At 39.3% G+C, this 16,188-nt stretch overlaps 1 pseudogene; it reads left to right on the top strand.

The window, feature by feature from the left end:
• The first annotated feature begins 10,178 nt into the window (after positions 1 to 10,178).
• On the top strand, positions 10,179 to 11,898 carry LOC106988092 (putative vomeronasal receptor-like protein 4; annotated as a pseudogene).
• Positions 11,899 to 16,188: the final 4,290 nt, after the last annotated feature.

Here is a 16,188-nt window from a genome sequence, read left to right as displayed (position 1 = left end):
AGACTGAGTCCCCAGGTGTCAGCCACAAGACCAAGCAACCAAGCATGAGCAACCAAGCAACTAATGAATAAAACCCCAAATCTCCCACTACTCATAAAACAACTCAAAACTGGAGTCTTCCTCAGACCTTGCCAAAAGCATCTTCTTGGACAGAAGGGACATGCCCTGTGATCACTTTGCTCCCAATGCACAAGGCATTGAAAAGCCTTAAATTGGAGGAAGACTGGTGATTTCCTGAAGGAACTTCAGAGGAGCTGAATGCTCCCTAAAGGGCCCCACTTCTTCCCACCTGCTGCCTGAAGTTCGCCTTTTCTGAACGCACTGTCCATCTTAACGGCTCTAATCCTCACAGGAGTGCAAGTACCCTGTGAGGGGAGACACTTTCGGATCTCAGCTATTCACACCACAGTATAGATTGCAGACTATTTCTGGTGAGGAGGTTTTGCTTGGGACAGAGTCTGGAGACATAGGATATCGGAGGAAGATTGAGGACCCAGGAAAGAGAAAGACAGCCAGAAAGAGTCTTGGTATGGAGCTAATCTTTGCAGGTGGGGCATATTCTCTATATTCTCCTGGATCTTCTGGGATGTCTCCTGAATACACTTGGAGGAGTAAGGGTTGCACACACTAAAGATAAAGAAATGCCACCACCCTCCACCCAGGGAGGCAGCCCATTTCTCCCCTTCCTTCTTTTCTTCTCATTTTCTCCCTGGCCTCACCCAAACCCCATTCCAGTCTCTTTCTGCATCTCCAATTCCTAAACAATACTTGATGTTCTCTTAGTTTGCATTCCCTCAGCTCTTAAGTATCTCTTTAAAGATTATTTTTTACTTTTACCACTCCCATGAGCTTGGGCTGTGTAACAGCAGTGTGTTTGTCCTTCTCCCATTCCTGCATCTCAGTCTGTACACCTTGAGGGGTAGAGTACTCTCCCACCCTCTCCCCCTCCAGTACCCACTGCAATGTTTTGCCCTCCACAAGCTGTCAATTAATGCTCACTGGCTTACTCTGGTTTGATTTCAATTGAACCACAAGATTTCCACCCCTTGTCTCCAAGGTAGATGAACTGCCCCAAGAAAGGACCTTAGGGAGGCTGGAGGGGGGAATGGAGACCATCAGAATCCTACCTCCTCAGGTGGACCTGCCTGAATGAATATCTCCTCTTAGCCACACTTGAAACAACCCATCCTGCAGCCAGGTTCAGTCTATAAGATGGTGTCAACTCATCTTGTCCTCTCTTCAAAGCCATCATTTTCTTCTTTCCATTTCTGGAAGGTGGGGGTTTAGATAGGTGTTGAGAATGAGCCACATACCTGGCAGGAAGCAGCAAGGGGTCTGGAATGGCAGATGATTCCTGGTGATCTTAGCTCCCTGCAAAAGACATGACTGTAGTAAAATGTCTTGGTCTCAGATACTAAGGTCCCCTGGACATGAGCTGGTAGCTAAGTTCAGGGGACCAACTCATCTGTGACAGAATTACCCACCACCCACCTTCTACCTTAATACACATGCTGCTTGCTCTTCTCTTTGCTATATAAAAAGATAGAGAGAACAAAACGAGGAAGTCTCTGTCACATCCTGTCTCTGTGAGAAATATCATGAATTGAATTTCCATAGACAATATCCCCCTAAGGTCTTAGAAGGAGGGGAAAGGTAGCTGGAAGCTTTGCAGAGACCGTGAATTGCAGAGACTCAGAGCAGGGAGAAAATACTCCAGTTGGTTGCCTGAGATTTTTGGGGTCCCACGGAGAGAAGATGGCCATCCTCAGCTAGCCCCTCTCTGCTCAATGGCACAAAGATACAGAGACTGGACTGGACTATGCACTAATGGCTGGTGTCCAACTCTTAACCAGCTATACCCTTCTCTGCATGGCAAGGGCAGTAAAGAAGATAGACTTGGAGAAGTTGCCATAAGTAAAACCTGCAAAAGCTATTCACATACAACTTGGAACTAGATTTCCAAGGATTTCTGGAACTGGGATTTCTCTGGGCACTGAACTGGGATTTCTCCAATGGAGTGGAGCTCAACAAAGAAGAAGCAAACATACCTCACCCTACCCCATTACCATAGGCCACAGTGCAGCCACCTGGATGTACGCCTTCCTGATATCTTTCCTAAGGGGCAGGTCAGAGCTGGGACATAGGGTACCTCCAGTACAGGCAGGATGCTCTCAAGGACTCCCAGAGATGCCTGATGTTTGGGGAGGGGCCTGTGCAGGAGCCAGGGCTTTGAGTAAGTGGAAGTGAGAACAGTGGAAGTGAGCTGACGGTGACATTCCATGTGCAGGCAGGCTGCTGCATGCATCATAGGCTTATGCATGCATAAAAATGTCCTAGGATGGCAAAGGGACTGTGCAGCAAGCTCAAATGGTGGGTCCATGTCCCTGGAGCTGGAGAAATAGAGGAGAGCTCAGGAATAGATTAAACATAAAATCAACACTAAACAAGATCAGGAGCAGGAGCAAAATAATGATGAAGACAAGGGGAAGGGAACAGACATTCTGAGTGGAAAGAGGTGGTTAGCATGTGTGGGTAGGAAAAGGCTATGGGCTTGCTCTGACAGTTTATGAAACTCAGCAGTAGAAGGGAAGGCTGACCAAAAAATATGAGGCAAAGTAATATGATTTAGCTCATATGTGGAATTTAAAAACAAAACAAACAAGTAAAGGGAAAAAATGAGAGAGAGAATCAAAGCAAGAAACAGATTCTTAACTGTAGAGAACAATCTGATGGTTACCAGAGGAGAGGTGTACCTAAGGGGCGCCTGGGTGGCTCAGTCAGTTGAGCCTCCGACTTCGGCTCAGGTCATGATCTCGCTGTCCATGTGAGTTCGGCCCCGGATTGGGCTCTGTACTGACAGCTCGGAGCCTGGAGCCTGTTTCAGATTCTCTGTCTCCCTCTCTTTCTGCCCCTCCCCCACTCACACTCTGTCTGTCTCTGAAAAATGAATAAACCTTAAAAAAAGTGCACTTGTGATGATGAGCAGCTGGTATTGCATGGAAACTTTGAAATGCTATATTGTCCAACTGAAATTAGTGTAACACTGTATGTTAACAAACTGGAACTAAAGTAAAAACTTAAAGTAAAAAAAAAAATAGATGGGATCAAGTTGCAAAGGATCTTTCCTGTCACACGGTGAAACGGAACATTGGTGAAACGGAACATTGTTCTATGGACAGCCAAGAGCTATTTTGAAGTTGAAAGGACGTGAATTGATTCAGGCTAGAGAAGAAAAGTGGTGACCACACTGACAGGCTATTTGGCAACATTTATCTTGACCTTTTTATTGTCCTTCCCCTGGGGTCCTCCACAGTGCCTGGGGAAAAAAGGAACTGTCACAGCAGAAATGCCAAGGCCACAGGCAGAGTCCACTTGTGTGACTCTGGATACAGCCCTGCTGAGATGTGGAAGGCAGACACCACCTGCTACTCCCTGCACATCAGGGTGCATCTCCAGCAAGGACAGGGCCCCGTGCCCCATCCACCGGCTGCATATGGGTACCTCCATTTGAAGTCCTCGGGAAGCACATAAAGGCCTGTATCCAAAAAAAGAATGACCTCTGTACTCCCGGAGGCTGTAAGTGGGGAAGGAAGAACTTCCACCTGCCCTTAGACAGTGAAGAACCCACCTCCTTAGAGCTTCTCCGTCAGTTCATTTAAACCAGTTCTCTTTGGTGTACCCTGGCCCTCACCAGGGGGTTGTCTAAGGGAACTTGGGGGTGGGCCAGAGAATCTCCTCCACAGCACAAAGGCCACTCTCCAACACCACATTGGGGCACTGGAGGAGATGCAACAAAAAGTCTTGCTGAATACACAATGAGATGAATTAATCCTCCTCTTCCCAGGAAAGACAGCAAAAGAAATGACAGTAAGAGGGGCTTATGATGAATTTGTGAGCACAGAGGCAGGCTTGGGAAGGATGGGGAGTCATGTCTTCTCCTTAGTTTGAAAAAAATCTGTTTTCCCTCATCTTCAGAGTCCATGCAGAAATATGTGTCACCTCTATCTCCACCTCTCAGACTTCTCTCCTTTTATTTTTGGCCCCTAATCTTCACCAGTCAGCACCTGCTGCCATCATGCTTTTTCACATGGCATTCTACCCACCTCTTCTCTCTGCCAATCCATGCTCTTTCCCCAACACCCTGCTCATAACTCCTTCTTCCAGTATCTTCATGGGTGAACTCTACCTCTCTTTGTGTATAAATATCTTCCTTCTCACTCTTCAAGTTGCCCCTCATAGTTTGAACTTATATAAATGTCTCATAGGGACACATTTGTGTATGTCTTTATGTGGCTCTATTTTCATCTATAATTCTGGCCCCTGGAGTTTAGGGACCAAGTCTTCTTGGCCTTTGCCATGTTCTCATACACCAGCAAATGACTCCTTACAAAGGAAGCTAGTCAGTTGTGTGGATTGACATATGAAAGAAGAGACAATTATTAACAAAGATGGATTTTGCTCTGTACTATTCAGGGGCAGAAAGAATGGATTTGCTAATTTCTCATTGCTTGCTCCCTCCACCCCGCTCAGCCCAAAGCATGGCCCCCTGAGCTTTCCTCATTACATAACTTCCTTTGTTGTTTTCCAAAAGCTCAGACTGAAAGTCCTGTGCCTGTCAGCCAGCATGAACCTGATGAGGGAAACAAAGGCAACAAAAATGTAGCTTGAATTAAATCTCCTTACAGCTTGCAGCCCACTAATAGACAACTGAAACATGCAGAGTGTGACCTTGCTCAAGCAACTCATGGCTGCCTTACCTCCTTAATGTTTTTGTTTTATCAAAGACTAAAAGTAATTTTATTTTAACAGTAGCTAGCCTCTCAAGGTCCTGAAAGTCTTGTGTTCAAATTCCTAAGTGACTTAACACTATCCCTAACCCCCACTAACTTAAAAGTATACAATCAGTCACTCCTCACAACCCCAGTGCAGTTCTTTCTGCCCACAGATCCTGCCCTTGTGCTTTAATAAAATCACTTTTCTTGCACCAAAGACTTTCAAGAATTTTTTCTTAGCCTTTTTCTCAAGAACCCCATCATACTCACCACATTTGTCATACAGATGGTAAAGCACACTCACTCACACACACACACACACACACACACACACACACACAGAGTGAGAGAGTGGGATAAGTACACTGTCTGCTCTCTGAGTTGCAGGCACACATCCTTAGCTGGGTCCTGGGAGGAGGGAGGGGTTTGGAGCAGCAAGGGTTTCACACTGCCCAACAAGCCTGAAGTCTACAAGGTCAATGGACATTTCTGGGATAACTTGAAGAGTGTGCCCTAAGGCATCAGCATTGGGCACTCCCACCTCAGAAGACTTTCTTTGCAGTAGAGTTAGCCAGCATCCTTTCATAATATGCAGAACTGTGTAGAATGAGAATTGGTTGTAAAGAAGCCACCAGCTGAATGCAGGCCCTTTGAGAACAGCATTCACATGAATCCTTTCCACTTGGAGGAAGGAAGTGGATGAACTCTGGTTACTATACTTTGATTATGCTTTTTCAGAGAGTTGGTCCAAACTTAGAGTTGGACAGAGACTGAATTATATAAGGAGGTTGTAATGAAAAAAAAAAAAAAAGATCTGATCTTAAAGATGGTGCTCCACATTCATGGACATCAAACCTGTGATTCTTTCTGCAGTAAAGAGAGAGCTCTATTACGTCATCTACACCAATGCTGAAGAGTTCTTGTATTCCTAGAATAAATTCTACTCAGTCCTGGTGTAGTACTTTTACAATATTCTTCTCTGTATACTAATATTTAATATCAGCTTTTCTTCTATATTCATTAGTGAGGTAGGTATGTAATTTCCCTATATTTAATTCTCTCCCCACCGCCACCCCCAGTGTTATTCTCATCAATTTGGAGTAAAGATTATGTGGCTGGAGCACCTGGCTCAGTTGGTGGACCATGTGATTCTTGATCCCAGGTTGTGAGTTCAAGCCTCACCTTGTGTTTCTTAAAAATAAAATTATTAAAAAAAAGATTGCACAGCAATCTTAGAACAAATAATGAAACTTTCCATCTTCTTTGCCAAGGATTTTTTTTTTTTATGCACCACAGAACTGTTGGTTTTCTAGCATTAACTCAGGGAACCATCTGGACAAGAGCTTTGGGGACAATTGATGTGTAACTTGTAAAAATATATTCAGTATCTGAATAGACCAGAATTGACAAATAAATCAATTTTGGTCATTTATATTTTCCTGGAAAATTATTCACCTTACCTGTATTTTCATATTATTGGTTTAAGTCCTCTGCAGAGCTCATCCTTGCTTGCAGTGGTGGAGTGTTTGGACCTTTAACTAAGTCTGATTTGATCTGTTTGTTGAAGCAAACTTGGAAAAAATGGGTGGAGCATGATCTCAAAAAAGGAGAAAAGAAAAAGGAACATTTAAAAAAAGAGAATAAAAAAAAATAAGGCTTATTCCAAAGAAAAAGAAAGAAAAAACTAAGAAGAAGAAAGGAGAAGAAAAGGAAAAAAAAAAGGAAAAAGAACAGAATAAAGTGTGGTCAAAAGAGAGAGAGAGGGAGAGAGATAAAAGGAAATGGAAAAACAAAAAGAAAGAAAGAAACATGATCCTGATTCCAAAAGAAAAAAAGAAGGTGGAAAAATAGGAAAAAAAAAAAGAGTTGTCTGGTTTTTGTGCATGGGTGTGGGAGGCGGGTGCTGGCTGTGCTAGTTTGGAGATGAGGCCAGCTGCGTTTGCTCAGTCAGTCTTGCCCCAGTAAATAAGCAACTGCCAGGCTAGGAGGGGCAGGTAAGTGAGTCCTGCCTCCAGTGGGGGCTGTTGTTTTGCTCTCTGAGGTCCCACCGTGTTGGTGTTGGGGGGAAAATGCCACCATCCCAATCTTTCACCCCTAGACCAGGATTTTCAAACCTGCTGTTCAGGCAGCCCTCACAGAATAGTGAGGGCAGTCAGCTCACTCTGCCCCACAACTATCCTGTATTTTATCTTTGGCATATGGCTGAGATTCAAAACCTAAATTCTTAAAGGACCCAGCATGGCATGGATCTTCTCCCCTTGTTCAACATAGAGTCTCTCCACCTTGCTGATGAAAGGCCTTTGCCTGGCACCTGCAGGGTCTTTTGTCCTTGTGGAGTCAAGAAACCCTCTTCCAAAAGTACTCCACAAAGGCGACTGTTCTCTCCCAGTGCACCTCAGAGATGTCTACACCTCATTATGCACTCTGGGACCAGCTCCCTCCTCCCCAGAAGTGCACACCACAGCTCCACTCCTGAGAAAGTCACACACTTCCAAAACCTCAGAGTTTGAGCTCCAAAAGCTGTTTGAAAAAAAGAACTGGAACACTCAGTACTTCTCCCTCCCCAGTCCATGGTCCAGAGAGGTTTTTCCCCTGTGCTAACTCAATGCCACACTCTCTCAACCCCTCTCTCTTTCTAGCCCTTCTATCTCTACAGAAACGGTTCCCTCCCCTTTGTGGCACAGCCATTTTTCTCTCCCCCAATTCACTTCCACATACCTCACACCTACCAAGCTGTCTCCCTTCCACTGTGGAGATCATTCTACCAGTCCTTAGATCAATATCCTAGGTGTTCCAAGTAATCAGACCACAGTAATCAGACCAGTTCAATAGAATTGTGTTTGAGGGATGAAGAAAGCCCAGGGTCCCCCTACTTTAGCGTCTTAAGCCTTCTCCTGTATATTCTATATATATTGTGTATATAACCCCTTATCAGAAATATAATTTGCAAATGTCTTCTTGTTTTGTTGATGGTTTTCTTTGTTTAGCATGAGCTTTTTATTTTGGTGTATTTTCAATAGTTTGTTTTGCTTTTGTTTCATTGCCTGAGGAGACATAGCTAGAAAAGCGTTGTTGCAGTCAGTGTCCAAGAGATTACTGCCTATTTCTTTTAGAAGTTTTATGGTTTCAGTTATCAAATTTAGCTATTTAATTTTTTTTTCAGTTACCACAAAGGTACTTTTTTTTCTACCCAAGTTTAGACATTTCATCCATTTTGAGTTTATTTTTGTGTATGTGGTTTTAGAAAGTGGTCCAGTTTCCTGCTTTTGCATGTAGCTCTAGTTTTGTCCCCCCAAATTTATTGAAAGTACTATGTTTTTTCATTGTATATTGTTGCCTCCTCCTTTTATATAAATTAAATGATAATATAAATGTGGAATTTTTCTGTGTTCCACCAATGTGTCTATTTTTTTGCGAGTAGTATACTGTTCAGATTTCTATAGCTTTCTAGTGTACTTTGAAATCTTGAATTGTAATGCCTCCATATTTTTTTCTTCTTTTTCAAGATTGCTTTGGTTATTGGAGATCTTTTGTGATTCCATATGAATTTTAGGATTTTTTTTAGTTCAGTGAAAAATGTTATTGGTGTTTTGATAGGGATTACACTGAATCTGTAGGTTGCTTTGGGTAGTGTGTACATTTTAACAATCTTTGTTCTTCCAATACATGAGCATGAAATATATTTTTATTTGTTTGTGTCATCTTCAATTTCTTTTATCAATATCACATAGTTTTCAGAGTATAGGTCATTCACGTTCTTGGTTAAATACATTCCTAAATTCTCTTTCTGCTACTTCATTATTAGTGTAGTGATATTCAATGGATTGCTGTACATTAATTTTATATCATAGAACTTTATTAATTTTTCAATTCTAATATTTTTAGCAGATTCTTTAGAGTTTTCTATACATAGAAAGGCATTATTTGCCTTCTGCAAATAATGATGGTTTTACTTCTTCCTTAGCAATATGGATTAATTTTATTCTTTTTCTTGTCTGATTGTTCTCGCTAGGACTTCCAGTACTATTTTCAACAAAAGTGATGAGTGTGGACATCCTTATTTGGATCCTAATCTTAGAGGAAAACTTACCTTTTTTCACCATTGAGTGTGGTGTTAGCATGGGCTTGTCATATATGCCCTTTATTATATCAAGGTATGTTTCCTCTAAACACACTTTGTTGAGAGTTTTTATTATAAACAAAGGCTTTATATTGTCAAATACCTTATCTGCATCTATTGAGATGATCATATAATTTTTATTTTTCCTCTTGTTAATGTTATATATCACACTGATTGACTTCTGAGTATTTAAGCACTCTTGCATCTCTAAAATAAATCCCATTCGATGGTGGTAAATTATTTTTTAATGCAGTGCTGAATTCTGTTTGCTAATATTTTTTTGAGGACTTTTTTGCATCTATATTCATCAGAGATTTGGGGCTATAGTTTCCTTTTATTTTGTTTTTGTAGTGTTTTTGTCTGGTGTAGGTATCTGTAATTTTGGCCTTGTAGAATTAATTTGTAAGTTTTCTTTCCTTTTCTATTTTTTGGGATAATTTGAGAATAATAAGTACTAACTTGTCTCTAAATGCTTGTTGGATGGGGCACCTGTGTGACTCAGGTGGTTAAGCATCCAATTTCAGTTCAGGTCATAATCTTGAGGTTTGTGATTCCGAGCCCTGCTTCAGGCTCTGTGCTGACAGCTCAGAGCCTGGAGTCTGCTTTGGACTCTGTCTCCCACTCTCTGCCCCTCCTCCACTTTCTCTCTCTCTCTATCAAAACTAAAAATAAACATTTAAAAAAATTTAATGTTTGGTAGAATACACCTCTGAATCTACATGGTCCTGGAGACTGTTTTTTGAGAGATTTTTTTATTACTGATTCAATTTCATTATGAAAAAATTGAAGTTTTCTATTTTTTTCCTGATTCAGTTTGGAAGATTATATGTTTCCCATAATTTATCAATTTATTCCACATTGTTCAATTTATTTACATATAATTTTTCATGTATTATGAAAGGAGGAAGGAGGAAGAAGAGAAAGTGCCACAGTATGTGTTGGAAGACTTATTTGGACATTCTTTTTTTCTTTTTTTTTTTTGTCAATTTATTTATTTATTGTCAAATTTACTTACATACAACATCCAGTGCTCATCCCAACAAGTGCCCTCCTCAATGCCCATCACCCATTTTCCCCTCCCCCTGCCCCCCCCCCCATTCACCCTCAGTTTATTCTCTGTATTTAAGAGTCTCTTGTGGTTTGCTTCCCTCCCTCTTGGGCATTATTTTTTTCTTAATTGTCTGTTTTGGTGATTTTTTTCCCCAGTAGCATAAAGTTTACTTCAGTTCAACTATACAAACACCTATGAGTCCTTTATATGGCCATTACTATTATTGGTGCTGAATATAAGATAGGCTAAATTATGATATTTACAGAATAGTAAAGCAAAACACAGAACAGTAAAGCAAAAAGAAGAGGAAGAGGAAGAAGGGGAAGGAGGAAAAGAAGGAGAAGAAGAAGAGGAAGAAGGAGAAGGAAAAGGAGAAGGGGAAATGCATGTATCACGGGAGTATGGGAAATGGGTACACATTATTACATTATTCTGGCATGATTGAGAGTATGTTGTGTGAGATTTCTTGATGATGATGATGATGATGATGATGATGATGATGATGATGATGATAGATGATAGATTGTAGATAGATATAGATACTCAATTTGATGTAGAAATAATGTTGAGACTGTATTTCTAAGACTTTATACAACATAGGTTTACTGATTAACTGGGTGAAATAAAAACATGGTGATGATTTTGACTATAGCATAAATAACATGGATGGTGTGAGGTCTTTTTTTCTAGATGTACAAAATTCATTTCTTCTTTTCCACTATGATGATTGCACTTTCCATGCATGTTACTATTAAATTATGTCAATTTTTACAAGTTGGCATTGGAATCTTAGCCAACACCTTCCTCCTCTTCCACATCTTCACATTCCTTCTGGATCACAGACCTAAGCCCACTGACCTGATCATCTGTCACTTGGCCTTTGTCCACATAATGAAACTCTTCACTATACTGTTTTTGTTGTCTAGAGCTGTTTGAATTACCAAACTTTCTGAATGATTTCAAATGTAAGGCTTTATTCTACATGAGCAGATTTGATGAGAGGTCTCTCCATCTGCATCACCTACTTCCTGAGCATAATCCAGGCCATTACAATCAGCCCTATCACCTCCTGGTTGGGTAGATTTAAACATAAATGCACAAATAACATCTTCCATTCCTTCATCATCTTGTGGTTTCTCGATTCGTCTCTCAGTATTAATCCCATCTTTTTTACTGTTGCATCTTCTTTAAAATTTTTAAATATTTTTTTTATTTTTGAGAGAGAGAGAGAGAGAGAGAGAGAAGGAGACTGAGCATGAGTCGGGGAGGGACAGAGAGGGAGACACAGAATCCGAAACAGGCTCCAGGATCTGAACTGTCAGCACAGAGCCCAATGCGGGACTTGAACCCATGAACTGCAAGATCATGACCTGAGCCAAAGTCAGACCCTTAACCAGATGAGCCACCCAGGTGCCCCTACTGTTGCATCTTCTAATGTGACCCAGACCAGTCTACTGAAAGTCAGTAAATACTGTTCACTTTTCCCTATAACCTCCAGCATCAAGGCACTGTTTTTCACTTTGACATTATATAGGGATGTCTACTTCATAGGAGTCATACTTCTCTCAAGTACATACATGGTGACTCACTTGTTCAGGCATCAGAGGTGGTGCCAGCACCTTCACAGCACCAGCCTCTCCTCAAGAGTCTCCCCAAAGGAAAGAGCCAACCAGACCATCCTGTTGTTGGTGAGTTTCTTTGTGATTGTGTACTGGGTGGACTTCATCATCTGTAATCCTGTTATGGGTGTGTGTCACCATCATCCTAGATTGCCAGAAGATTTGGGGCAATGTCTATGCCACTGTCAGTCCTTTGGTACTAATTAGTTCTCACAAAAGAATAAAAATATGTTGCAAAAATGTGGCAAAATTACAATCAATTTTAAACAACTTATTCATGAAATAATTATCCAAAAACTTATTTTCTCTTTAATAAATTTTTATCTTATACACTAAATTCTTTGGTATTTTGTCTATGTGTATATGTTTAGATATTGCCTAACTCATGTGTAATGGTTAAACACTCTAGCTTTTTAAATTTTCATATCACAATATCACAATATTATTAATTTCACAATGACATTCTTTATTTACTATGCCATTTTTATATAATTATATTTAAACTCATTTTTGTGCCCTAACTATTGATGCAAAAAAGAAGGTAGAGTTAGTCCACAGTCTTGATAAAATCCAAAATGAAATGGGATATTTCCCTATTTGTTTTTATTCTGTACTTTCTTTGTCCCAAACAATAAATATGAGTAGTAATTACAGAAGTGATAGGTATATGGGGCGTCTGGGTAGCTCAGTTGGTTAGGCATCTGACTCTTGGTTTCAGATCAGGTCATGATCTCACCGTTCATGAGTTTGAGCACCACATCGGGATCTGTGGTAATAGTGAAAAACCTGCTTGGGATTCTCTCTCTCTCTCTCTCTCTCTCTCTCTCTCTCTCTCTCTCCTGCTCTCTCTGCTCCTCCTACGTCCTATCTCTCTTTCTCTCAAAAAAAAAATAAACTTAAAAGAAAAAGGAGTGGTAGGTATATTCTTCTTCCTGCAATTTTATAATCTGTGACAGTGGTACTCATAAATTGCCCCCAAAGTCTCATTCTCCTACATTATTACTCTTTGTTTTTCCATCTCAATTTGCATGGCAACTTAGAAACAAAGAATACTACCAATTAGAATTAAATTCCTACATAGGTACAAATAATCTGAGTAAACTCGGGAGGAGATAGAACACATGAATAGACCTGTAGCAAGTCAAGAGATTAGGGAAATATTTCACAAAGAAAAACCCAGACCCTATGGGCTCACTGATAAAGTTATCAAGCATTTAATAAGGAATATTTACCAGCCCTTTATAAACACTTCAAAAGTGGGGAAGAACTGGGAAATTTACCAATTCATTTACCAGTTTATTTTATGAGGCCAGTTACTATCCAGATAATAGAACAAGCAACACCATCACAAGTAACCTACAGACCATGTATTTCATGAACATAGGCACATTCACTTTCCAAAAATAATGTGTAAACTGAATCCACCAGTCTATAAAAATAATTACACATTATGAACAGGTAGGATTATCTTTAAAATGTAAATTTGGTTTAACATCCAAAACTCAATTAATGTAATGCATAATATTGGTAAATTATAGGACTAAAAATAATTATTTCAATAAATATAAAAAGCATTTGACAAAACAAAGAACTGATCATTTTATTTTTATTTTATTTTATTTTTCCCCAAGTTTTTATTTAAATTCCAGTTAGTTAACATACAGTGTAATATTAGTTTCAGGTATACAATTTAGTGATTCATCACTTACATACAACACCCGAAGCTGATCATTTAAAAACCCTCAGATAACTAGCTGTATAAAGGAACTGTTTATATCTACCAAAGCACATCTAAGAATCATGTACAGCTAATGTAATATTTAATCATGAATAAACAGGTGTTTTTTTTATTTTTAAAGCTTATTTAAATATAGTAAATAAACAATGTTACATTAGTTTCAGGTGCGTAACATAGTGACTCAACAACTCTATATGCCATTATGCTGTGCTCACTACAAGTATAGTTACCATCTGTGACCATGCAACACTATTAAAATACAATTGACTGTATTCCTTCTGCTGTAACTTTTATTCTCATGACATTGTGTAACCGGGAGCTTATTTCTCCCACTTCCCCTTCACCCATTTTGCCACGCCCAAACTATCTCTGTCTTGGCAACCATCACTTTTTCTCTGTATTCATATGTGTAATTCTACTTTTTGTTTGGTTATTCATTTGTTTTGCTTTTTAGATTCCACATATAAGTGAAATTATATAGTGACTTATTTCATTTAGCATAATACCCTCTGGGTCCATCCATGTTGTCACAAATGGCAAAATTTCATCCTTTATTATGACTGAGTAGTATTCCATTGTATATCATGTGAAATGAAGATCTATATTACATTTCCCTTAACCATTCTTCTACTGATGGACATTTGGGCTGTTTCTGTTAAAAGGATTGCCCACCACAATCAAGTGGGATTTATTCCACAGATGCAAGGATGGCACACAGTCACAAATCAATCAATTTGGTAGAGCACACTAAAAAAAACAAATGATAAAATCATATGCTCATTTAAATAGATGCAGGAAAATCATTTGATGAAATTCAAAATAAGTTTATAATAAATACTCTAAACAAAATAGGTTTGGAGAGGACATACCTCAACATAATAAAAGCCATATACAAAATACCCACAGTGAAAATCATCCTCAATGGGGAAAAACTGAGAACTTTCCCCTAAGGTAAGGGAGAAGACAAGGATGTCCACTCTCACTACTTTTATTCAACATAGTACTAAAGTCCTAGCCACAGCGAAAAGCACCCATATTAGAAAGGAAGAAGTCAAACTGTCACTATTTGCAGATGGGATACTATAAAACCATTAAAAATAACAAGTGCATGTATTTTATGCTACAGTTTATGACCAAGAGAAGAATGTCCAATTACACCACTTCTATCCAAAATTATACTGAATAGAATACCATGTAACATGAAGAAACAAATGGCTTCCAGATTGGAAACCTATGCAGATGACATTATCTTTTATATACTATTTGCAAGGTTAATCAGGAAAAACCCACTAAAACTAACAAGTTAGTTGTACAAATTGGACTATAGAAGAGTAACATACAAAATCAGTAGAATTATTATACACTAAGAATAAAAAATCTCAAAATTATATATTTTTATTTAAATTGTAGTTAGTTAACATACACTGCAATATTGGTTTCAAGAGTAGAATTTAGTGATTCATCACTTACATACAACACTCAGTGCTTATCACAAGTGCCCTCCTCAATACCCATCACCCATCTAGCCCATCTCCCACCCACTTCTCTCCATCAACCCTCATTTTTTTCTCTATCACTAAGAGTCTCTTGTGGTCTGTATCACTCTCTCTTATTTTTCTCCTTCCCATATATTCACCTGTTTTGTTTCTTAAATGCCACATGAGTGAAATCAGATAGTATTTGTCTGTGAGTGGCTTATTTCACTTAGCATAATACATTCTAGCCCTATCCACATCATTGCAAATGGCAAGATTTCCTTCTTTTGGTGGCCGAATAATATTCCATTTTATATGTATGCCACATCTTCTTTATTCATTCATCAGTCGATGGACATTTAGGCTCTCTCCATTGTTTGGCTTTGTTGATAATGCTGTTACAAACATCAGGGTGCATGTACCCCTTTGAATCTGTATTTTTGTATCCTTAGGGTAAATACTTAATAGTGCAATTGCTAGGTCATAGGATAGTTCTATTTTGAATTTTTTGAGGAACCACCATACTGTTCCCCAGAGTGGCTACACCAGTTTGCATTCCCACCCCAGTTTTAGAGGGCTCCCCTTTTTCTGCATCCTCACCAACACCTGTTATTTCTTGTGCTGTTAGTTTTAGCCATTCTGACAGGTGTTAGTCAGTATCTCATCATTGTATTGATTTGTATTTCCCTGATGATGAATGATGTCAAGCATCTTTTCATGTGTCTGTTAGGCATCTAGATGTCTTCTCTGGAAAAATGTCTATTCATGACTTCTGCCTATATCTTAACTGAATTATTTGTGTTTTGGGTGTTGAGTTTAATCAGTTTTTTATACATATTGGATACTAACCCTTTATCAGATATGTCACTTGCAATTATCTTCTCCTATTCTGTAGGTTGTCTTTTAGTTTTGTTGACTGTATCATTTGCTGTGCCGCAGCTTTTTATTTTGATGAAGTACCAATAGTTCGTGTTTGCTTTTGTTTCCCTTGCCTTCAGCAAGATGTCTAGTAAGAACCTGCTATCACTGAGGTCAAAGAGGTTGTTACCTGTGTTCTCCTCTAGGATTTTGATGGCTCTCATCCATTTTGAATTTAGTTTTGTGCATGGTGTAATAAATTGGCCCAGTTTCATTCTTCTGTGTGTAACTGTCCAGTTTTCCCAATACCATTTGTTGAAGAGACTGGCATTTTTCCAATGGATATTCCTTCCTGCTTTGTTACAGATGAGTTGACCATATAGTTCTAGATCAATTTCTGGGTCCTCTATTCTGTTCCATTTATCTATGTGTCTGTTTTTGGGCCATTACCATACTGTCTTGATAACTACACCTTTGTAATATAGCTTGAAATTCGGAATTGTGATGCCTCCAGTTTCATTTTTCTTTTTTAGGATTGCTTTGGCTATTCGGGGT

This window comes from Acinonyx jubatus, chromosome A1 (genome assembly GCF_027475565.1).
Source record: "Acinonyx jubatus isolate Ajub_Pintada_27869175 chromosome A1, VMU_Ajub_asm_v1.0, whole genome shotgun sequence".
NCBI lineage: Eukaryota > Metazoa > Chordata > Mammalia > Carnivora > Felidae > Acinonyx > Acinonyx jubatus.
This window is presented reverse-complemented; position numbering and strand designations above follow the sequence as displayed.